This window comes from Loxodonta africana, chromosome 3 (assembly GCF_030014295.1).
Source record: "Loxodonta africana isolate mLoxAfr1 chromosome 3, mLoxAfr1.hap2, whole genome shotgun sequence".
Lineage (NCBI taxonomy): Eukaryota > Metazoa > Chordata > Mammalia > Proboscidea > Elephantidae > Loxodonta > Loxodonta africana.
The window spans coordinates 78,517,250-78,540,783 of NC_087344.1; the positions used below are offsets into that span (position 1 = coordinate 78,517,250).

Consider the following 23,534-nt stretch of genomic DNA (forward strand, 5'->3'; position numbering starts at 1 on the left):
GCCAAATGTCCCTTGGGAGACAAAATCACCCCCAACTGACTAGGCTTAGTCTTAAAGGGTCAGCTTCCCAAGGATAAAAGAGAAGCAAAAAGTCTTAGGATAAAAGTAGATAACCAATAAGACAAGGTTATATTACAGCAATGGTTCTCAAACATGTTGTCCTGCCTGATAGATTCCAGTTCACAAGCATGGCACTCCCATGGACATGTTCAGATTCTGAGATATTCTAACCATAGGTTATGTGCAAAACTCCACCACTATATTATAACCCAAGAAAGAATGTTAGAATGCGAGTGAAAGTGATGTCAAATAGGAAAAACTATAAATATGATTTAATTTTTCTAATTAGTAATTTGAAAACATCAGTGCTTTTTACTGTTGTAGTAAATTACTTGTGATGCAGTGGATCCAATGCACCATGCGTTACAAGGTAAGAGTAAAAACTGTCACAGCACGGGATGTTTTGTGTTGTGCCTCTCATAATAATTTAAAGTAGAACTTACAAAAGTTATTAATTTGGATTTATTAATTTGAAACCTATAGAAATTTAAACCAAGTCTATTAATGATCTTAGAAACCCTGGTGGTATAGTGGTTAAGCACTACAGCTGCTAACCAAAGGATTGGCAGCTGGAATTCTCCAGGTGCTCCTTGTGAACTCTACAGGGCAGTTCTACCCTGTCCTGCAGGGTCGCTATGAGTCGAAATCGACTTGAAGGCATCGGGTTTGGTTTGGTTTATGAATGATCTTAACAGGATTGCAGAGGGAAAAAAGAGATTGTAAAGTACTAATGGCTCCCCACTCCCATCAGGCAAAATCCAAACTACTGTGCAGAGCATAGAAGACCCTTTACAATCTAGTCACAGCCCATCTTTTTGCACTCACCTCTGCCAAGTCACATCATACCTGCCCTGTTTCATATAAAGCTGCCACACTGCTTCTCAAACTTTTTCATGTCAAGGCATACACAGAAAATGATAATATTTGAGGGTGTTGTTTTTGTTGGCTGGTTGCTGTACAGTTGGCTCCAACTCATGGCAACCTATGTATAACAGAATAAAACGTTCCCTGGTCTGCACCATTTCTGTAATCATTGGTATGTTTGAGTCCATTGTCGTGGCCGTTGTGTCAATCCATCTCACTGAGGAATTCCCTAGTTTTTACTGGCCCTCACTTTACTAAACATGATATCCTTCTCTAGCGATTGATCTTTCCTGATGCCTATATCGGACAATATTCTGTTGTAATACATAGATTTTGTTGACCACTTTTCAGAAGTAGATTGCCAGGCCTTTCTTCCTAGTCTGTCCTAGTCTGCAAGCTCCCCTGAAACCTCTCCACCATGAGTGACTGTGCTGGTATTTGAAATACCTGTGTCATAGCTTCCAGCATCATAGCAACACACAAGCAACCACAGTACAACAAAAATGACAGATGGGTGGTGGTAATTGAAGGTACATTGGGGTAAATAGACAAAGCTGTGGCTGAAAACAAATGGCCTGAGAGTTCCAGTTGCCTCGGGCCCTGCCTGGCAGTCCAAAGGCTAAATAGATCAATAAATTGGCAAACCTGAGCCTACTTAAGGTACACCAGGGTACCACAACAGACTACTCTATTGAGAAGCTCTGTTCTAATCCACCATGACCCTTCTTGCCTGTTTTCACACGGAAAAGCCCGACCTCTCACCAGGTTCACCACTCTTACACCTTGCAAACTGCTATTGATCCTTCAAACTCCAGCTTAATTATCATTTCATCAGTGGCTTCTTTCCCATCTCCCCTCTGCTGTACTTCCATTGCACCCAGTACTAAGACCCACCTTATGGCCCCTACCACGCTGGACTGCCCTTGCAGCTGCCCCAGTAGAATGTGATCTTATGGGTCCAGGGACTACTAGAAACAGAGTCTACACTCATTCAGCAGACATTTATTGGCTCTTATTAGAGACAAAGGAGCCCCGGTGGCACAGTGATTAAAAGCTAGGCCTCTAACCAAAAAGTTCGAACCCGACAGTTGCTCTGCGGAAGAAAGATGTGACAGTCTGTTCCCGTAAAGATTACAGCCTTGGAAACCCTATGGGGCAGTTCTGCTCTGTCCTATAGGGTTGCTATGAGTCAGAATCAACTCAACGGCAATAGATTTGGTTTTGGTTTTAGTATTAGAGGTAAGAGTCCCAAGGTGGTACAGTTAACGTGCTCAACTGTTAATCTCGAGTTCACCCAGAGGTACCTTGGAAGAAAGGCCTAGTGATCTACTTTTAAAAAAATCAGCCATTGACCAGAAGAACTAGATGGTGCCCAGCTACAACCGATGACTGCCCTGACAGGGAACACAACAGAGAACCCCTGAGGGAGCAGGAGACCAGTGGGACGCAGACCCCAAATTCTCATAAAAAGACCAGACTTAATGGTCTGACTGAGACTGGAAGGACCCCAGTGGTCATGGCCCCCAGACCTTCTGTTGGCCCAGCACAGGAACCATTCCCGAAGCCAGCTCTTCAGACATGGATTGGACTGGACAATGGGTTGGAGAGGGATGCTGGTGAGGAGTGAGCTGTTTGGATCAGGTGGACACTTGAGGCTATGTTGGCATCTCCTGCCTGGAGGGGAGATAAGAGGGTAGAGGGGGCTAGAAGCTGGCGAAATGGGCATGAAAAGAGAGAGTGGAGGGAGGGAGTGGGCTGTCTCATTAGGGGGAGAGTAATTGGGAATATGTAGCAAGGTGTATATAAGTTTTTATGTAAGAGACTGACTTGATTTGTAAACTTTCACTTAAAGCACAATAAAAATTATTTTTAAAAAAATCAGCCATTGAAAACTTTATGGAGCAGAGTTCTACTCTGACACACATGGGGCACCATAAGTTGGAATCAATACCACGGCAACTGTTTTTATTTTTTCCTTTTTTCTTAGAAATATGGCATTGGATCAGGCATAAGAATTTCACAGTGAACAAGGACAGGGAGGGTCCCTGTCCTCCTGAGCTCACAGTCCAGACGGACATTAAACAGACATTTGCACAGTTAATTATTTAATTACAATGACAGGACTTGTTTCAAAAGAGAACTACAAATGCCACAACATGGATGAACTTAGAGAACATTATGCTGAGCGAGATAAGTTAGACACAAAAGGACAAACACTATATGATATCACTTACACGAAATAAGCAATTACTTAGAAACCATAAGTAATTAGTGGTTACCAGGTGCAGGAAGGAGGGGAAAAGTGGGAGTTTTTGCTTAGAATGAATTGAATAAATGTAAATGGTGGTAGGATAATTTGGAAAAGGATGTCAAGAATGGTTGCACAACTTGAAGAATGTGATCAGTGTCACTGAAGTGTACCTGTAGAAGTTGATGAAATAGTGTATGCTTTGTTGTATGTATGTATATTGCTATAATTTTTTTTTTTAAAGAGAGTGCTACAAGATATAACAAATAGTTTTGATCTATTTTGAGGGTCAGGGAAGGCTGCCTTGAAGGGGTGGCATTTAACAGATGAGCTCTAAAGAATAAACAGAAATTAATTAGGTGAAAGATGAATGTGTATGAAGGGAACAGTCCACAATCCAAACCAAACATCCTGGCCCCTGCCTTTGTGTCCACAGGACTTGGCCCAGGTAGATCATATGTAAATACCTATTGAATTAAATTAAAAATAAAAGTTGGAGTAGCTTTAAGCACTTTGTCTCTAAGTGGGTTCTTCCAAATAATTGTTATTCATTCAGAAATCATTTTCAATAATTTAATTTATTCAATTTTACAAATATCTATTGAAGTATTACTATATGCAAGTCTCCAAGTGCTCAGGGCAAAAAGACAAGCAAGAATTTTCCAAATGAAGAAGACAGAAGAAGGTATTTCACACAAAGCAGAGAACACAAGAAAAATCACAGAGGCAAGAGAGCAAACAGTTTGGTCTGAAAATGTCATTGTTAGGTGCTGTCGAGTGGATTCTGACTCATAGCGACACTATAGGTCAGAGTAGAACTGCCCCATAGAGTTTCCAAGGCTGTAATCTTTACAGAAGCAGATTGCTGCATCTTTCTCCTACGGAGTGGATAGTGGGTTGAAACCACCGGCCTTTCAGTTAGCAACTGAGTGCTTAACCACTGCACCACCAGAGCTCCTTGGTCTGCAAATAGTGTGGAATTTAGCTCAGAAGGAGTGTGGAACCTTGGCAAGTCTTGGGGGTATATTAGTTATCTACTGCTAAATAAGAGATTACCGTAAAACTCAGTGGTTTATAACAACACATATGTATTATTTCACAGTTTCTGTGGGTCAGGAATCCAGGCTAAGCTGGGTCTTCGTTAGCAGTGCCAGGGTCTGCCATCCCCCTGCAATTGCACAAAGCTGGAATCAAGGTATCTTCTGACCTGCATTCATCTCAAGGTTCAACTGGTGCAGGATCAGCTCCCAACAGCATGCAGTGGTTGTTGGCACTCACACGTTGTTGGCAGGATTCAGTTCCTCATGGGCTGTTGAATTCAAGGCCCCAGTTCCTGCTAGTGGTTGGCCAGGGGCCACCCTCAGTCTCTTGCCATGTGGGCCACACTAACATAGAGCTGGCTCCATCAAAGGCAGAAAGAAAGTCTACTAGCAAGACAGAAGTTATAGTCTTTTGTAATCTAATCGTGGAAGTGATATTCTATCACTTCAGCCATATTCTAGTAATGAGAGTCAAGTCACTAGGTCTAGCCCACACATAAGGAATAATACAATGCCAGGATTGTTGGAGGCTATCTTAGAAGTCTATCTAACACAGTGCTATACCATGCAGAGTCTTGAATACCAGTGAAAGGAACTAGTATTTTAATAGGTAACGGAGTGCCAGTGAAGGTTTGGGGGCATAGGAGTGACATGATCAGAGCTGCTCTAGTGAAAATATTATTTCAATAGATTACGCAATACTGTGTAGGATGGATTGCAAGTACAGAGTGTGTTTGGAGTTGGAGAAAACAGGAAGCTAGTGCTCTAGTCCAGGCTGCTGGTAATGAAGACCTAAAGAAGGATAAAAAAAAGATACTAGAGAAAAAAAAATCACAACAGATACTTGTACAGCGCTTTAAAAGTCATAATGTACTTTTAACATACAACACATATTATAAATATAAGAACCCCATGAGATAAACAAGTCAACTATTGTCCCCATTTCATAAATAAGGAAATGAAGGATTCGAAGTTATTTGACTTATCTCACCATCCAACACTGAAAAGATGAGGAAATTTCTAATAGGCCAGAATGCAAAGAGTAGAACTCCCCCAAGAGGCTTCCAAGGAGTGACTGGTGGATTCAAACTGCTGACCTTTGAGTTAGCAGCCTGAGCTCTTAACCATTGCACCACCAGGGCTCCCTAAATGTGTATAGGAAGGAATATGTGTGTATATACGTATGCATGTATAGCTGTATCTGTGGGCATATGCATATACATGTTTGTGTGTGCTGCACATATATTCATATATACAATAAAGCACATAGGGGGCAAAGTCGTGGATACTTCCCAGACATTACCAAATACCTGGCAGGACTGGTTTACTGGGTTTGAAACCTTAGGACTATAGTCTTGTGAGACAACTCAGTCAATTGGCACAACATAGGCCATAAAGTTGATGTTCTACAACCTACTTTGGTAAGCAGTGTCTGGGGTCTTAAAAGCTTATAAGCGGCCATCTAAGATACGATTATTGATCTCTACTCATCTGGAGCAAAAGAGAAAGAAGGAAACCAAAGACTCAAAGGAGAAACTAGTCTACAAGACTATCTACATGACCCATGGTCTCATCTATCCTGAGACCAGAAGAACTAGATGCTGCCTGACTACAACTACCAGCCATTCTAACCAGAGGCAAAATAGATTGGTCCCAGACAGAAGAGGAGAAAATTGTAGACCAAAACTCAAATTCTTTAAAAAAAAAAAAAAAGGCCAGATTTGCTTGATCGGCAGAAATTAGATGAACCCCTGAGACTATCACCCAGTGATATCCTTCAAACTTTCCACTGAAACCACTCCCAGAGGTCACCTTTCAGCTAAATAACAGATTGGCTTATAAAATAAACAATATCACGTGTGAGTACTGTGCTCCTTTAAAAAAAAAAAAATCATCTATATGAGACCAAATGGTCAACATTTACATTAAAGCAAAGATAAGAAGGTCAGAGGAAGGGGCAGAGAAACTAGATTAATGGAAACAGAACAGCCAGAATGAAAATAATGAGAACGTTGACACAATGTGGAAAATGTCCCAATGTCACTGAACAATACATATTGTTGTTGTTGTTAGGTGCCATCAAGTTGGTTCTGACTCACAGCGAACCTATGTACAACAGAACGAAACACTGTCCAGTCCTGCTCCATCCCCACAATTGTTGCTATGTTTGAGCTCATTGTTGGAGCCACTGTTGTTAAGGGTCTTCCTCTTTTTCATTGACCTTCTACTTTACCAAGTATGATATCCTTCTCCAGGGACTGCTCCCTCCAGATAACATGTCCAAAGTACATGGGACAAGGTCTAGCCACCATCGCTTCCAAGAAGCATTCTGGCTGTACTTCTTCCATGACAGATTTGTTCGTTCTTCTGGCAGTCCATAGTATATTTATTTTTCTTCAACAACACCATAATTCAAATGCATCAATTCTTCATCGGTCTTCTTTTGCATGCTATGAGGCTTTTGAAAATACCATGGCTTGAGTCAGGTATACCTTAGTCCTCAAGGTGACATCTTTGCTTTTTAACACTTTAAAGAGGTCTTTTGCCACAGATTTGTCCCATGCAATACGTCGTTTGATTTCTTAACTGCTGCTCCTACGGGCATTGATTGTGGATCCAAGTAAAATGAAATCAATCATTTCTCCATTTATCATGATGTTGCTTATTGCTCCAGTTGTGAGGATTTTTGTTTTCTTTATGTTAAAGTGTCATCCATACTGAAGGTTGTGGTCTCTGATTGTCATCAGTAAGTGCTTCAAGTTCTCTTCACTTTCAGCAAGCAAGGTTGTATCATCTGCATAACAGAGGTTGTTAATGAGTCTTCCTCCAGTCTTGAGGCCGTGTTGTTCATCATACAGTCCAACTTCTCGATTATTTGCTCAGCATACAGATTGAATAAGTATTGTGAAAAGATACAACTCTGGCACACAACTTTCCTGATTTTAAACCATGCAGTATTCCCTTACTCTTTTCGAACAACTTTCTCTTGGTCTATGTACAGGTTCTGCATGAGCATAATTAAGTGTTCTGGAATTCCCATTCTTCACAATGTTATCCATAATTTGTTATGGTTCACACAGTCGAATGTCTTTGCATAGTCAGTATAACACAGGTAAACTTGGTCCCGGTATTCTCTGCTTTCAGGCAATTTCCATCTCACATCAGCAATGATGTCCCTTGTTCCACATCCTCTTCTGAATCCAGCTTGAATTTCTGGCAGTTCCCTGCTGATGTACTGCTGCAACCATTTTTGAATCATCTTTAGCAAAATTTTACTTGTATGTGATATTAATGATATTGTTGGATAATTTCCACATTCTGTTGGATCACCTTTCTTTGGAATGGACACAAATATGGATCCCTTCCAGCTGGTTGGCCAGGTATCCATCTTCCAAATTTCTTGGCATTTTATATGTGTATAGAAATTGTTAAACGGGGATGTAATTTGCTGTGTAAACTTTCACAAAAAACACAATAGAATATTAAAAAAGAAAAAAAAAAACTGAAGGCAGAGGTTTCTCTAACCAGCAACATGGACCAGGAGCCTCATACTGCCAGTCTTACTAGGGAGAATATATAAAGATTCTGTGGTAGCCAAGTGTCCACTGAGAGACATGCTTCTGAAGAACAGATCCATGAGGTACTTAATGAATCAACAAGGCCATGTTCAGAGATCAAGCAGTCTACTGTGGGCTTGGAAGGTGGTTAAGTGCACACAGAGTAATTGAGGTGGGGAAGTGCATCCTGGTAGCACTCATGTAAGGGTAAACAGTTCTCAGGCCAGAATTTGAACATGTACCAAGCACAGAAATATGTATCAAGACCAATGAGTTCATTCATCTGATTGTTTTTCTCTTTGATCTGCCTTCCATGTCAACTATGCCTACCTCGATGTTAACCATGCCCACCTCCATGTCAACCATGCCCACCTCCATGTCAACCATGCCCACCTCCATGTCAGCCATGCTCACCTCCATGTCAATCATGGTCACCTCCATGTCATCCATGCCCACTTCAGTGTCAAACATGCTCACCGCCATGTCAACCATGCTCACCTCCACATCACTGATTGCAGCTATCGCCCACTGAGATAAATGGAAAAGGGAACATAACATGTTTATCTATCTCGACTGGTAACTGAAAGTTAACCAATGCTCTTGTAGCACCTTTCGTCTGAAAATCTCCTAAGAACTTTTAGAGCATAATTCTTCAATTCATACCACTCCTCTTTAAGGAACTATTATTCTCCCTCCCCCAATGGAATAATCTAAGGCTCAGAAAGGATGAGCAATTGGCCTAGGCAAAGGCATTCAATGCCAGAAACCTAACTTGGAGCTCCCAATTCTCAGTCTGACTTGCTGGACTAGCCCATTCCAGATTGCTACTCAAAAGCAGCAACTAAAGGTTGCTGTTTAGTTGCTGTTCTGTCTAGTTCTGCCTCCAGGAATCCACATCTGAGGATGTCACTTTACTTTATACTTTCTCTGACCCACTTGGGGCAGTACACCTCATGTGCCATAGTTTAACTTTAGAACCACAGGGAAATTTGGGGTTATGAACCATATGTAGTTGTTTCAGGTTGTATAGTCAAGTAAAAAAAAAAAAATTAATCACACCACCAACAGAATAAAAGAACTGAACAATTCCTCCTAGACGCTATGTCAGTACTTTCATTCCTTATTTATTTATTTGTTTGTTTTTTATTTGCTTTTTCCATTTAAGACTAAAGTCTATGTCTTTAATTTCTGGTCATAACTATAGGATATCATTGGCACCTCCTTATTGGATTGGTGCCTCAGCCTCTCAGTAAGGCTCTAAAAAATCCTTTGAATTGGCAGTTCTCAATCTTTATGGAGCCCCAACCAGAGAAATATGATCTCTTCCAATCAGCAGCAGTGGTTCACTACCATGGTAATTCTTCAACCTTTAGTTATTTATTCAATAAATATGTATTGAGCACTTACTCAGTGCTGAGGGTACAGTAATAAGCAAAGCAAAGAAAGCCATGGAGAGTGTGGAGAACCATGCTAAAAGGCCATGTTAGCGTCTCCCACTGAGGACAGGTAGAGTTTGAAAAAGTTTCTGTGCAGAGTCTAATATGGGCATCATGTGGCCCCCTTCCCAGTCTCCTTTTCCCCAAGAATCACTGTTTTAGACTGACATGTTGAGGACAGGGACCATGTCTTCATTTTTTTTAATACAGAATCTGAAATGCAGAAGGCATCAAGCAGGCATGCTCTCTTCCCTGTGACATGGGCCTGGTTCCCCAGCATTTCCCACCTTCTAAACTTCTGGCTCTCAAAAGTGTGGCACCTAGACCAGCCACAGCATCATCACCTGAGAACTTGTTAAAAACACAAATTCTCACACCCCACCCCTGACCTACTAAATCGTAAATTCCAAAGGTGTATCCCATGCCCTCCTGGCAGCCTGTTGTTATTAGGTGTTGTCTAGTCAGTTCCAACTCATAGTGGCCCCATGTGACAGAGTAGAATTCCCCCATAGTCTTCTAGGCTGTCATCTTTACTGGAGCAGATCGCCAGGTCTTTTTTCCCGTGGAGCTCCTGGGTTGGTTCAAACCATCAACCTTTCAGTTAGTTGTCAAGTGCCTAACCATTGCACCACCAGGGCTCCTTTCTGGCAGCCTAAGACAGACTAACGTTTGAGAACCACTAGTCTACACTCTCAGGCATTCACTTTGCCCCACAACCTGCTCTCACTGCTCTCCTCCCCAGTTCTTCTTGTAATACCAACAATCGATATTCCGTGTTCTGTGTGTGCCAGACCCTGTGCTAGGCACCCTACATACTGGTTCTACCACTCTTAGTACCCACAAGATTGATAAAATCATCCCAGTGTACTGAGGAGCAAACAGAGTTTCAAAGACGCTTACCTTGTCCAAAGTCACACAGCTAGTAATGGGATCCTGATATAAACTCAGGTCTGTTTTATCACAAAGGCCAAATTGCAAACTGCACGCTTTTTGCTCTGATCTTTCTCTCTTCCTATTATGGTCAGTCTCTCTCTTTCTCTCTCTCTTTTTTTCTTTAGGACCCTGTACCATACAGCAACAGCAATCGGTTCCTAGCTGGTCTAATGGGAATCTGTTCACCTGAGCCCTTTTTGATCTTCTTTCCATGGCTTAGCAAAATCTAAATTATGGAAGTAACACTTAATGATTTCTATACACTCAGAATGTCCATTGACATTTTAACATGAATATCTCCCTTCCTAGCTATGTGGTATATTGCTAAGTTCACTATATACATTTTGGGAAAATGGGATATTGTTCTCTTTTTTATAGGAGAGACCAATCCGTAATAACGGACATCATGTTTGGTAAAGTAGAGGGTCAGGGAAAACCCTCAATGAGACGGATTAACACAATAGCCACAACAATGGATTCAAACATACCAATGACCAAGAAGATGGCACGAGACCAGGCAACGTTTTATTCTGTTATACGTAAGGTCACCATGAGTTGGACCCAACTCGATGGCAACTGACAACAACTAGTTAGGGCAGCAAGATTAGCAATGCTATGAAGCTATATTTTCTATACCCATTTTAGACTTGCATTTACCAAAAACCAAAACCAAACCCACTACCATCGAGTCATTTCTGACTCATAATCACCCCGTAGGGCAGAGCAGGGAAGGAGATTATCACATCTTTATGGAAGGAGGTTGTCACATCTTTCTTCTGGGGGGCAGCTGGTGGGTTTGAACTGTCAACCTTTCGGTTAGCAGCCAAGTGCTTTAACCACTGTGCCAGAAGACTTGCATTTAGGAAGCAAAAATATCATAGGTGCAATAGATGCTCAACAAACCTGTCTGGATGAATGAATCTGCAGCCCAGTGAAGTGAATGCCTGGGAAAGAGGCAAGCAGAGGGGGCTTCCAGAATGTCTGCTCTATGCCAATCTTTAATAGGCAAGGGTGTGGAGAAGCAGGAACCCTCATACATCACTGGTGGCAATGTAAAATGGTGTAGCCTCTTGGAAAACAAATGGACAGTTTCTTACTAAGTTAAACATAAGCTAGCATACGACCCAGCAGTTACCCTCCTAACTGTCCTCTCAAGAGAACTGAAAACATATACCCACATAAAGACTTGTATGCGAACACTCATAGCAGCATTATTCATGATAGCCAAAAAGTAAAAATGGCGCAAATGTCCATCAACTGGTGGATGGATAAACAAAATGTGGTATGTTCATATAATGGAATACCATTCATCAATAAAAAGGAACAAACTACTGATACATGCTATGGCATGGATCAATCTCAAAAGCATTACAGGATATCAAAAACACAAGAGGCTATATACTATATGACTCCATTTATATAAAATGTCCTTAAAAGGTATAGGGGGCTGGGGGTGGGACAAGGATTAACTGCAATTGGGCACAAAGGATCTTTTGGGGGTGATGGAAATGTTCTGAAACTGAGTTGTGTTGACAGTTGCACAACTCTGAAATCATTGAATTGTGCACTTAAAATGAGTGAATTTTATGGTATGCAAATCATATCTCAATAAAGTTGTTGAAAAGGTGGGTGGAGGAAACGAATGGAGGCCCTTGAGGTCCACAGGCTTGAGTGGTTTGATCTGGTAAAACTAAGGCTTTTTAACCCTAACACACATAAAAGGTTCAAAAGCCACGAGGGAAGTAGCAAATGCTCACAATGTTTTCTTCTTTGATAAATGCCTTGAAAAACAACCCCAGGGGAGCAATTCTGCTGGAGAAGTCCTGCCGCTGAGCAAACACTCCCTGAGGAACACAGGCAGGGATGGTGTCCTTCTCCAGTGGGAGAGAAAATAAAATGAAACTTGAGCGAGCCAGTGCCAGCAGGGCTAAGGCAGGTATCGTTGCACAGCTGAGCCAGTCAGACAGAAACCTTGATCAGAAACACACTCTGGGATCTTCTCTGTAAGGAAGAAAGACCAGAGTGATTTACAAGGTGCAGGGGGGCTTTGGCAAGCTGGGCCAGGAAGAAAGGAGCAATGGAAAACCTCTCCCTCCTAGGTGTACGATGAGCGTTTAAAATCAAGGAAAGCAAAGAACAGGTAACAGGAAGGCACGTTGCCCCAGAGAGAGCAAGTTCTTACAGGTAACTTGGCGCCACCTCAGCATCTTGCAGGAGATGCATTTCATTTCAGCTTTGGTAAAATGTTGAAAGAACCACACCTAAACAAAAGCCTCCTAGGAGCTTCCTCAGAAAAGAAATTCAGAGGATTGCAGGAGAATCCCGCCTTCACCCTCATTGAGCTGGGAGGCAAAGGAGGTAACTGCAAACCCTGTTTATAAGTTCACGACTGTAGGCAAAGATGAAGTCTCAGGGGAAGGGCGGGGTGCTGAATGAAAAGGAGGCACCACCTCAGGTGGAGCCTCAGCTGTGAGTCAAATCCAGCCTTGCAGCCTCTATGCCACTGGCTGTAGGGGAAAGAGAAAGAACACTGGATTCAGAGCCCTGGCGTCTAATCCTGTCCTACAATTTACTAGTTGTGTGGCCTTTTACAAATTATGTAACCCAGAGGCACCACCTCCCTACCCCATCTCATCATATATAACATGAGGATTTTATCTGCTACAAAAAGTTGTGAGGATTAATGAGAAAATAAGGATAACGAGAGAATATAATGCATTAAAAGGAAAGCGTATTCTGTTGTATATGTAAATAGCTTCTCACTACTCTACTGGATTCATCATTCTGGAACTTTCTACTAAGTCTCAGAAGTAAGAGATGAGAAAGGAAATATTCAATTTCACATTGTAACAACATTATAATGAAGAACCAGTATTCAGGAACTGTTAGAAAAGTAAGCATTTACACAGAAAGCTTGATGATACAATAAAGTTATCAGGATCTTTTTTTGCAAAGATAAGGCTGTGTCAATTACTCTGGGGGAGAAAGAAATTGCACTTTGCCAGATTCCATTCTCATGCCAGCACTCCAGTTGTGTAAAACCTATTATGTGTGGTTAGAAAACATGTAAAACATTTTCTATTTCTTGTTCCGAGAGAATACCTATCATAATTGTCTTTGCACAGTCCCTAGCTGTATAATCCAACCCCTGTTGGAATTATATTTTTTAAAACATAAATACCTTAATCTTGGCAGACTCCCAACATGCACTTATTGTAACCTATCCTTTAATTTAGCACTGTCAGATACCTCACGGGGACACACCAGGGGCCAAAATCTCCAACAAAGATTTTGCTCCCACCTTTAGGGCCTGAGGCACCCCTGGGTGTCATAAATGGTTAAGTGCTCAATTTCTAACTGAAAAGCTGGCAGTTCAAAACCCACCCAGTGGCACCTCAGAGGAAAAGCCTGGCAATCTGCTTCTGAAAGATCACAGCCTTGAAAACCCTATTGAGCAGTTTTACTCTACATTCCATGAGTCAGAATCAACTCTGCGGTAATGGGTTTGGTTTGGGTTCTTTAGGGTCTGTACTTCTAGCAGTCAGCAACCTTAGGGTATAGGATAGAGGTGCATCTACAAAGCTTCTTCCAGTCTCCACTGAAATGTTCAGGCACTTCAATCACTTGCCAAGTTCCCTGAAGGGAGTGAAGGGAGTGACTGCTGAGACAGCTTGGGGGACTGAGGGAGGTGAGATTGCACTAGAACTGCTGCCTAAGGTCCTTATGCAGTCACACCTCGGAGATATGCAGGTTCAGTTCCAATAAAGCAAGTCGCATGAATTTTTTTGTTTCCCAGTGCATATAAAACTCATTTACACCATACTGCCGTGTATTATGTGTGCAATAGCATTATGTCTAAAAAAACAATGTACTTACCTTAACTAAAAAATACTTTATTGCTAAAAAATGCTAACCATCATCTGACCCTCCAGTGGAGGGTCTTGCCTTGATGTTGATGGCTGCTAACTGATCAGGGTGGTGGTGGTTGCTGAAGGCTGGGGTGGCTGTGGCAATTTCTTAAAATAAGACAACAATGAAGTTTGCCACATCAACTGACTCTTCCTTTCCTGAAAGATTTCTCTATAGCATGCAATGATTTTTTATAGCATTCTACCCAGAGTAGAACTTCTTTCAAAATTAGAGCCAATCACATTGTACTTTGGAGAGTAGCATCTGGGGTCTTAAAAGCCTGTAAGTGGCCATCTAGGATACCTCACTAGTCTCACTCTTTCGGGAGCAAGGAAGAATAAGGAAAACTAAAGACACAAAGGAAAGATTAGTCTAAAGGACTAATGGACCACATCTACCATGGTCTCCACCAGACTGAGTCCAGTACAACAAGATAGTGCCCAGCTACCACCACTGACTGCTCTGACAGGGATCACAATAGAGGGTCCGGGACAGAGCTGGAGAAAGATGTAGAACAAAATTCTAACCCAAAAAGAAAGACCAGACTTGCTGGCCTCACAGACTGGAGAAACCCTCAGAGTATGGACCCCATATACCCTTTCAGCTCAGTAATAAGGCCACTCCTGAGACTGAACAGGCCCATGGAACAAAACAAGACTAAAGGGGCGCACCAGCCCTGCGGCGGGGACTGGAAAGTAGGAGGAAACAGGAAAGCTGGTAATAAGGAACCCAGGGTTGAGAAGAGAGAGGGTTGACGTGTCGTGGCATTGTTAACCAATGTCATACAACAATGTATGTACTGACTGTTTGATGAGAAACTAGTGCATTCTGTAAACCTTCATCTAAGGTTCAATAAAAAAAATCATTAAAAAAAAAATTGAAGTCAATCCTCTCAAACCCTGCTGCTGCTTTATCAACTAAATTTATGTAATATTCTAAATCCTTTGTTGACATTTCAACAGTGTTCACAGCATCTTCACCAGGAGTAGATTCCATCTCAAGAAACCAATTTCTTTCCTCATCCATAAGAAACAACTCCTCACCCACTGCAAGTTTTATTGTGGTTTGTGACAAACTTGCATTGAGTAAGTCCATCAGTGTCATTTTTCCAACAGCATGAGATTGCAGCAATTCAGTCACATCTTCAGTCTCTGTTGCTAATTCTAGTTCTCTTGCTATGTCCATCACACCTATAGTTACTTCCTCCACTGAAGTCTTGAACCTCTCAAAGGATCCATAAGGATTGGCATCGACTTCTTCCAAACTCCTGTTAATGTTGATATTTTGACCCGTCCCATGAATCACGAATGTTCTAAACGGCATCTAGAATGGTAAATCCTTTCCAGATGGTTTTCAATTTACTTTGCCCAGATCCATCAAAGGAATCACTATCCACAGCAGCTATAGCCTTATGAAATGTATTTCTTAAACAAGATTTAAGGTTGAAATTACTCCTTGATTCATGGGCTACAGAATGGATGTGTGTTAGCAGGCATGAAAACAATATTAATTTCCTTGTGCATCTCCATCAGAGCTCTTGAGTGACCAGGTGCATTGTCAGTGAGTAGTAATATTTTAAAAGGAATCTTTTTCTGAACAGTAGGTCTCAACGGTCGGCTTAAAATATTCAGTAAACCATGTTGCAAACAGATGTGCTGTCATCCAGGCTTTGTTATTCCATTTACAGAGCAAAGACAGAGTAGCTTTATCATAATTTTTAAGGGCTATAGGGTTTTCAGAAGAGTAAACAAGTATTGGCTTCAACTTAGAGTCACCAGCTGCATTAGCCCCTAACAAGAGAGTCAGCCTGTCCTTTGAAGCTTTGAAGCCAGGCATTGACTTCTCCTCTCTAGCTATGAAAGTCTGGGATGGCATCTTCTTCCAACGTAAGGTGTTTCATCTATGTTGAAAATCTGTTGTTTAGTGTAGCCACCTTCATCAATTATCTCAGCTAGATCTTCTGGATAACTTGCTGCCGCTTCTACATCAGCACTCGCTGCTTCACCTTGCACTTTTATGTTATAGAGACAGCTTCTTTCCTTAAACCTCAGGAACCAACCTCTGCTAGCTTCAAAGTTTTCTTCTGCAGCTTCCTCACCTCTCTCAGCCTTCACACAATTGAAGAGAGTTAGGACCTTGCTCCAGATTAGGATTTGGCTTAAGGAAACATGGCTGGCTTGATCTTCTATCCAGACCACTAAAACTTTCTTCATATCGGCAAGAAGGCTGCTTCGCTTTCTTATCACTGTTCACTAGAGTAACCCAGTGCCATTGAGTAGATTCCGACTCATAGCGACCCTATAGGACAGGGTAGAACTGCCCCATAGAGTTTCCAAGGAGCACCTGGCGGATTCAAACTGCTGACCCTTTGGTTAGCAGCTGTAGCACTTAACCACTACGCCACCAGGATTTCCTTCACTAGAGTAGCATTTTTAATTTCCTTCAAGAACTTTTCCTTTGCATGCACAACTTGGCTAACTGTTTGGCACAAGAGGCCTAGCTTTAGGGCTATCTCAGCTTTTGACATGCCTTCCTTACTAAGCTTAATCATCTCTAGTTTTTAATTTAAAGTGAGAGATGTGCAACTCTTTCTTTCTCTTGAACATTTAAAGGCCACTGTAGGGTTGTTAATTGACCTAATTTCAATATTGTCATGCCTCAGAGAATAGGGAGGCCCAAGGAGAGGGAGAGAGATGGGGGAATGGCTGGTTTATGGAGCAGTCAGAACACATACAACATTTATCAATTAAGTTTACTGTCTTATGTGGGCATGGTTTATGGTGCCCCAAAACAATTATAATAGTAACATCAAAGATCACTGATCATCATAATAATAATGAAAAGGTTTGAAATATTGCAAGAATTACCAAAATGTGACACAGAGACACAAAGTAAGCACATGCTGTAGGAAAAATGGCACTGATGGACTTGCTCGACACAAGGTTGCCACAAAGCTTCAATGTGTAAAAAATGCAGTATCTGCAAAGTGCAATAAAGCGAAGCACAATTAAGCAAGGTATGTCTGTACCTAAAATTTAAAAAAAGGGAAGGGTAAATATTTCTGGGTGAGTCATTAAAAATAAAGAAATGCTAATTTCTCAAAAATGAGAAGAAAGGATGAGGGAATGGCAGTAAAATTATCCTACTTTTAAAACGTACTTCAGAGTATATACTTCCAAATCGATGTCTTTATCATGGTACTTTATGAGATTTCCTTGTTTTTAATTAACAGGAAACATAGAGGATTGTAACTGGGCCCATATTTGTCAATCATGCCAAAGGAGTTGGAATGGTCAGAACGTACTTGACTAACAACTATCGCTAAATTTTAGGAATGGATATACAAAAGGAAATCAATAATAACAAAATTCTTCACAACAAAATGAACACAATTAGTGTAACTTAATTTTTATACAAAAAAAAAAAAAGTTGAAATGGCAAATGTTTTGTTATGTGTATTTTACCACAAAAAAAAAAAAATCCTTTTCCTTATGTTTTTCTTCTTACAAACAAAAGCAGTTTAATGGCTTAAAAGAATTAAGTCCCTCTTTTATCTTCCCCTTGCCTACTATAACATGGAAAGTCTGAAAAACATGAAAGCCAACTCTAGCGTATTTTAATAAATAGGTAAAGACAGGGTAAAAATCAACATGGTTTTAAGAATAAATCCGATGAATCTTGTCCTTTATTTAAGGAGAGGAATTTATTTACTGCTTTTAGATGTTATCTTGTACAACCTACCCATCATGAAACTGGGAATCTGTAACTTATAAATTCAATGAATGCAAAATTGATTAACAGGTCAGTGTAAGAGTCAGCTTGGGAGAATTTAACAAATGTAGTTCCATAAGGGTCGGTTCTTGCCCAGTACTATTTAACATTTTCATTAATTACTTGCTGACAGGTAGGTAATAGAATTAGAAGTATGTCATTAAATCTGCCAATTAAAAAATAAAACTGGTTAAGATATGAATAGGTCTTGACAAGTTGGAAGCCAGGGAGAGACCATTTTGTATCTGCAGGGTGCTTCCTAGTACAATGTAGGGACCCAGTAAATGTTGGTTGATTCAAATAAATGCCATCAAAGACCAGTGCGAATGATTCCCTAAAAAAAAAAAAAAAAAAGGAAGGATAAATCATTTAACAACAGTTTTGGTTGATGACTATTCTAAAATTACTTATAACAACACAACCATAACCATTCTAAAACCCATTCCAAAATTACTTATAACAACACAACCATGACCTGCCAGAAGCAAGATCTAGGTATCAATGACGCACACAAATCAAATTTAACTAACAAAAGTGGAAATTATAAAGTAAGAAGTACAGCCCATAGTTCAAAATGTGGTGCACGCTTTGTTATCCTTTTCCACAAGTGCACGTGTATGTTCTTGTTAGGTGCCACTGAGTCAATTTCAACTCATAGCAACCTCATGTGACAGAGTAGAACTGTCCCATAAGGTTTTCTAGGCTGTAATCTTTATAGGGGCAGATTGCCATGTCTTTCTCCTGCAGTGTCACTGGGTGAGTTCGAACCACAAACCTTTCAGTTAGCAGCTAAGCGCTTAACCATTGCACTACCAGGGCTTCTTGTACATGTATAGATATAGAGATAAATGATGTTGCTGTTGTTAGCTGCCATCAAGATGGCTCCAATTCATGATGCCCCAATGCATAATAGAAAGAAAGATTGCCAGATCCTATGCCATCTTAATCACTGGTATGCTCAAGTCCACTGTTGTAGTCACTGGGTATTTTGAGTGCCTTCCACCCTAGGGGGCTCATCTTCCAGCACTATATCAGACAATATTCTGTTGTGATTCGTAGGATTGTATCTATCTATCCATCCATCCATACACACACACACACATCTATATCTCTATCTACCTATCTACCCTATATATCAATATACTCTATGGAGATAGAAAGATAGATACATAGGTAAATAGAGGGAGATTTTTAATGGAATGTGAATAAGAACGAGAAGGAAGGAAAGAGAAGGAAGAATACCTCCAAAGATTAACATCTTAGAAGAGAACAGCAAAAGTAAAGGCACAGTTGGGTGGAGAAAAAACAAAAACAGCCACACCTAAGCCCAATCCCTGGAACCACTGGTTATACACTTCAAAGTGGCTGGCTCACTACTACGCAAGGCAGTACACCAAGGCTAGAAAGACTTACTAGGATACCAGGCCCACCTGCCTCTCAGATGAGCGGCTCCTAGAGATTTTATGTTATTGTTATCATTTTTAATTAGATAGAAAGGAAAAAAAGAAACAAAGTTTCCTGATGGTGGCTTCCCTACCAAAGGGCTCAGAGCCCCTTGCTCATTCTCCTCAGGCAGCAAAAGGACTTAACACAAAATATAAACTCTCAAATTCAAAGTAGAGAATTTAAACAGTAAGAGGATAGGCAAATACTATTTTTTTTTTAACCAAATAATAGGCCTAGACAGAATGTTCCTTGGTTAAAATTAAAAAAAAAAAAAAAAGTGAGCAAACAGAAAATAAATAAGGTCATTCAAAAAAAAAAAAATGCTGAAAAGTCAAGCAATTGATTTGTTCTCTAAAAAATCTTAAAAAGGAATATGACTTGCATGAAAAAAAGATCAAAACTGTCATATGAAAGTTGATATGATAGAGCTAAGGGGGTGTCTCAGTCTGGGTTCTCTAGAAAAGGAAAACTGGTAAAGCATTAAAATATATATACAGAGAGATTTATATCAAGGAAATGGCTCATGTGGTTGTAGAGGCTAGGGAAAGTCCCAAGTCCCAGGGTCAGGTTGGAGACTTCTCCCAACTCACATAGCTCAGGGGCTGGCAAACCCAAGATCCACAGGTCAGATAGCAAGGCTCTTATTCACAGGCTGAGGAGACTAACAAATCCCAAGATCTGCAGGCAAGATGGCAGGTAAGCTGCCAGCTCAAGTCCCAAGAACCAGAGGTCAGATGAACAGGAGCCAGCTGCAGGATCCAAAGCCAGTAAAAGTCCATGAACCTTGCCAGAAGGTCCACCTATATTGGATGCATGCCACACCCACAAGGAAACTCTCTTTCAACAAATTGTCTACTCACAGTCAATTCCATCATGGATGTGATCACATCATATCAATCTCATCATGGAAGTGATTACATCATTATACAACTGCCAAGCTACAACATAACTGCCAAACCACTGAGAATCACAGCCCAGCCAAGTTGACAAACAACCTTAACAATCACAATCCACCCTTGTCAACTTGGCACCTATACACATCTTAAACCACACATAATCTCTGAATAAAGTCAATTATAAAGTCATACTTGCACCCAACATGATACAACTAACATATGTACAACCAAAAATGTATTAGCCCTGTTTACATCTTTTTTTATACTTATACTTTATAAGTGAAGAAAACAAAAAATTTTTTTTTATTTTTATTGTGCTTTAAGTGAAAGTTTACAAATCAAGTCAGTCTCACACAAAAACTTACATAAACCTTGCTACATACTCCCAATTACTCTCCCTCTAATGAGACAGCCTGCTGTCTCCCTCCACTCTCTCTTTTCGTGTCCATTTCGCCAGCTTCTAACCCCCTCCACCCTCTCCTCTCCCCTCCAGGCAGGAGATGCCAACGTAGTCTCAAGTGTCCACCTGATCCAAGAAGCTCACTCCTCACCAGCATCCCTCTCTAACCATTGTCCAGTCCAATCCATGTCTGAAGAGTTGGCTTCAGGAATGGTTCCTGTCCTGGGCCAACAGGTCTGGGGGCCATGACCACCAGGGTCCTTCTAGTCTTAGTCAGACCATTAAGTCTGGTCATCTTATGAGAATTTGGGGTCTGCATCCCACTGTTCTCCTGTTCCCTCAGGGGTTCTCTGTTGTGTTCCCTGTCAGGGCAGTCATCTGTTGTAGCCGGGCACCATCTAGTTCTTCTGGTCTCAGGATGATGTAGTCTCTGGTTCATGTGGCCCTTTCTGTCTCTTGGGCTCACAGTTGCCTTGTGTCCTTGGTGTTCTTCATTCTCCTTTGATCCAGGTGGGTTGAGACCAATTCATGCATCTTAGATGGCTGCTTGCTAGCATTTAAGACCTCAGATGCCACTCTTCAAAGTGGGATGCAGAATGTTTTCTTAATAGATTTTATTATGCCAATTGACTTCGATGTCCCCTGCAACCATGGTCCCCAGACCCCTGCCCCTGCTACACTGGCCTTCGAAGCATTCAGTTTATTCAGGAAACTTCTTTGCTTTTGGTTTAGTCCAGTAAAACAAAAATATTTCATGTACACATACAAGGAAGAGATATTCATAACAATTACAGTCCTCGTTTCTGCAACTGGTCATGTGGCCTTAACTGATATTTACAACTACCTACTTCTACCACACATTCCATATTCCCTTTACCCTCAGCAAGCATCTCAGCTGCTCATGGTTCTTCACCTGGTAGGGTAACCCAAACTTTCATTCCTGAAGGGTATGGGCCATTAGTAGTCAAATCGGAATTGGGTTGTTATAGTTTTCCATTTACTTTAACCACAGGGCATAGTAGTACTAAGAGATGCCCTAAAGGATCTCCTACCTTCCACACATACTCTTCTTTGCCTCCATTATGTAGTATCAATCCAATTTCCTCTTGGGAATCAGGACCGAATACACCAGCCAATACGATAACTCCCTCCTTTGCCTGTTAATCCAGAGGCGTAAGGAGCCCAAAGTGGCTCAGTGACATTCTTAACTTCCATTTCAAGTGATATGTGTCCAGGTAGGAGGATTCCTCACTTTGGAACTAAGACATCTAGACCTGCAGAGCATAGGGTCGTAGGGACAGGAAGCAAAAATTTTGCAAGTGGGTCACTAGGGGTATATTGACTCCTAGACCATGAATCCTGGCTATAGGAGAAATAGCACCATATATTGGACACTGGTTTGGAGCATATACAGCCTCCTGGAGAACACTGCCCAACCCTGCAAGGTATTGCCACCTGGCTGGCAGTGTAATTCCATTTTTAGAAGGCCATTCCATCATTCTATCAAGCCAGTTGCTTCAGGATGATGGGGAACATGTTAAGAGCAGTGAATTCTCTGTGTATGGGCCCACTGCCACACTTCATTTGCTGTAAAGTGAGTCCCTTGCTCTGAGGTGATGCTGTGTAGGATATCATGACACTGGAAAAGTCATTCTGTAAGTCTATGGATGGTAGTTTTGGCAGAAACATTGTATGCAGGGAAGGCAAATTTGAATCCATAAAAAAAAAAAAAAAATAGTGTCTATTCCAGTAAGAACAAAACACTGCCCCTTCCATGATGGAAGCAGTCGAATGTAACCAATCTGCCACCAGGTTGCTGGTTGATCACCTTGCCATATAGGGATTAAGTGTTGGTCTCTGCTGCTGGCAGAGTGGGCACTCAATAGTGACTGTAGCCAAGTCAGCCTTGGTAACTGGAAGTCCTTGTTGCTGAGCCCATGCGTAACCTCCATCCCTTCCACCATGGCCACTTTATTCATGAGCCCATTGAGCAATGACAGAAGTGGCTAGGGAAAGAGGGCGATGGGTTTCCACTTGATTGTTAAAATCCCACTCTGTTGAGGTCATCCTTTGGTGAGCATTCACATGAGACACCAATATCATAACTTCTTTGGTCCATTCAGAAATGTCTATCCACATGACTCTTCCCCATACCTCCTTGTCTCTAGTAGTCCAATCATGTTCCTACATCCCTGACAATCCAGTCAAACCACTGACCACAGCCCATGAATCAGTATGCAGTCACACATCTAGCCATTTCTCCTCCCAAGCAAAATGAACAACCAGGTGCACTGCTTGAAGTTCTGCCCATTGGGAGGATTTCCCTTCACAACTGTCCTTCAGGGAGGTCCCAGAACGGGGCTATAGTGTTGCCTGCATATTGCATAAACCAGGCACAACTTTTCTCTCCCTCAGTCAACTGATCATAAGGAACTCTCCCTAAGGCCATAGATGCAGTCTGGGAGACAGCAGGTAATGTGACAGGAGTGGAGACCATGGGCATTTGGGCCACTTCCTCAAGGCAACTTACTTGTGCCTTCAGGTCCTGCTCGGGCGTGATCACGTATATACCACTTCCATTTAATGATGAAGTGCTGCTGTGCACATCCAACTTTATGACTCTACAGGTCAGACGAAACCCAGTTCATGATAGGCAGCTCAGGCCATATGGCGGCTTGGTGTCCCCTGGTTAAGTGTTCAGTCTCTACCAAGGCCCATAACAAGACAAAAGCTGTTTCTCAAAAGGACAGTAGTTCTCTGCAGAGAATGGCAGGACTTTGCTCCAAAATCTTAAGGGTCTGCACTGTGATTCACCACGGGGGCTTGCCAAAGACTCCAAACAGCATCTCTATCTGCCACGGACACTTCAAGCACTAACAGATCAGCTGGATCATATGACCCAAGTAGCAGACTGGCTTGCTCAGCAGCCTGAACCTATTGCAGAGCCTTCTCTTGCTCTGGGCCCCACTCAAAA

The 23,534-nt window shown here is 41.5% G+C and overlaps 1 pseudogene; it reads right to left on the bottom strand.

Moving 5' to 3' along the window:
- Nucleotides 1-23,534, bottom strand: part of LOC111752067 (tigger transposable element-derived protein 1-like) — a 557,455-nt pseudogene that overhangs the window by 457,511 nt on the left and 76,410 nt on the right.